Raw genomic sequence first — 2,281 nt, forward strand, 5'->3', positions numbered from 1 at the left:
ACTGGAAAGAGAGGCCCATTGGACATGCAAACTTTATATGCCCCAGTACAGGGGAACACCAAGGCCAAAAAGTGGGAGTGGGTGGGTAGGGGAGTGTCGGGGGGGGAAGGTATGGGGGACTTTGGGGATAGCATTGGAAATATAATTGAGGAAAATACCTAATTCTTTTTAAAAAAAAAGGGGAGAGCCTGTGGTTGGCTCTGAACCAAATTGAGTTAAAGCTTAAGAGTCTGTGGAGACCATTTGGGGAGGGGATGAAAGATGACATGTGGAATCCTGGGCTTTCCTTGCAGTAACCCTCAAATAATTAAACTCAATCAAACATACAAGTAGAAAAATATGAAAGTAGAGAGGTTTTTTTGTAGAGGAAAGGAGTTTCAGTCAGACAGGGAGGGAATGAGAGGGAAATGGGGGTATGTGTGAAAATGATGAAAAAGCATTCTAGAAATACATGAAAATATCAAAGAATGTAAGAAAGGACATAACCCATAGCCTCCACATGTGAGTATTTTGTTTATTATTGAACTCACTTTCCCTTTTATAGGAAACACTTCTTAGTCCATGCATTCCTGTGTCTATGCCATTGCACACTGGCATTTATCAAGCTCTAGGACTGGAGGCATCTAGTTCTTTCCATCTCCTTCACCACTATTTTGGCATTGGATAAGTGACATCTTGTCCCCATCTTTACCTGTCTCTAAAGATGACATTTGATTCATTGTTCTTGGCTACTTATAAAGAACTTATATTTCGTTCAAGGAAAATATAATTCATAATTATTTGACAAAATAGAAAGGTAAAATATATTTTGGATATTATATTCATGACACTTTCAAGAATGATTTCTTACAATTTATTTTGGAATATTTTAGGACTTTTCTATAGAATTATTTTGATTAATTTAATTTACATTATTTAACCAGCTTATTCACTGTAGAAAGCATTGCAAAAGAAACAAAAGCCAGAATAAAATGGCCAAAATTGGATCTCTCCTGCATTCTGACATTTGCAATCATTTTGGATACCTTATTATTCTGAAAAACTTATAATGCAGAAAACAGGGGTCTGTATATAGCCAAAGTCAAGGGCCTAATTTGATTAATAAAGTTTTATTGGCATGCCAGCACAAACATTCACTTAAACATTATATATGGCTGCTTAATGGTGGAGTTGAGTTAAATACAAGAGATATTTTTTTCTAGCAAAACTTGAAAATATTTATTATTGGGCTATCTATAAAAATCTTTTCTGGCCTCTGATTTACACCTATAATCTTTGGAAATCTCTGCTTTTGCTTATGTATAGCTAATATACTAAATTGTGGGTCTAAGAAGCAGTATTTGGCAGTTTGTCTTCGCTGATCGGTGAGACAACTGAGCAGTTAGGATGCCGCATGGAAGCCGAAGCCAGACTTCCCGGGTGACTCCTCCGGCCAGCCGGGCCCCTCAGGTGAGGGCTGCTCCCCGAAGAGCACCTGCAGCTCAGTCTCCAGCAGCAGCTGCACCATCTGCAGTTGGCTCACCTGCCGCTGTGCCCCGACAGCCAGGCCTGATGGCCCAGATGGCTACCACCACTGCCGGTGTGGCTGTGGGCTCTGCAGTGGGGCACACCCTGGGTCACACCATCACTGGGGGCTTCAGCGGAGGTGGTAGTGCTGAGCCCACAAAGCCTGACCTCACTTACCAGGTGCCTCAGGGAGCCCAGCTGCAGAACCAGCAGTCTTTTGGACCTTGCTCTCTAGAGATCAAGCAGTTTCTGGAGTGTGCTCAGAACCAGAGTGATGTCAAGCTCTGTGAGGGCTTCAATGAGGTGCTGCGGCAGTGCAGGATTGCAAATGGTTTAATCTAATCAAGAAAATCAAGCTGAAGAGATGTAACATTGGTTCTGTATAACTGATAGTACAAGTGTGGACCGTTATATTTCTAACAGCTCCGTTGCTTTGGAATGGCCATGAAAGAGATCTAACTATGGATGGTTACTGAGGCTTGTATGTAGTGTTGGTTACTGGGCACGTGTTTGGCCTTCTTGGACTGTGTTGTGATTGTGAGTTAAAAAAATAAATAAATTGGTTATTCTGAAAAAAAAAAGTATTTGGAAAGAACTTATCTTCATACTAGTGTTCAGATGGTTAATGACATCATATTTTCTTTTTTTAAAATTTTTTTTATTTTTTATTACATATATTCCTCAATTACATTTCCAATGCTATCCCAAAAGTCCCCCATAGCGCCCCCCACTTCCCTACCCACCCATTCCCATTCTTTTGGCCCTGGCATTCCCC

The 2,281-nt window shown here is 40.9% G+C and overlaps 1 pseudogene across 1 annotated transcript; it reads left to right on the forward strand.

Annotated features, from left to right (window-relative positions):
* The first annotated feature begins 1,382 nt into the window (after positions 1-1,382).
* On the forward strand, positions 1,383-2,087 carry LOC110287321 (annotated as a pseudogene). Its single transcript, XR_002377200.1, has one exon. The product of XR_002377200.1 is annotated as a coiled-coil-helix-coiled-coil-helix domain-containing protein 2 pseudogene (transcript).
* The last annotated feature ends 194 nt before the right edge of the window (positions 2,088-2,281 follow it).

The sequence above is a fragment of the Mus caroli genome, chromosome X (genome assembly GCF_900094665.2).
Source record: "Mus caroli chromosome X, CAROLI_EIJ_v1.1, whole genome shotgun sequence".
Taxonomy (NCBI): Eukaryota; Metazoa; Chordata; class Mammalia; order Rodentia; family Muridae; genus Mus; species Mus caroli.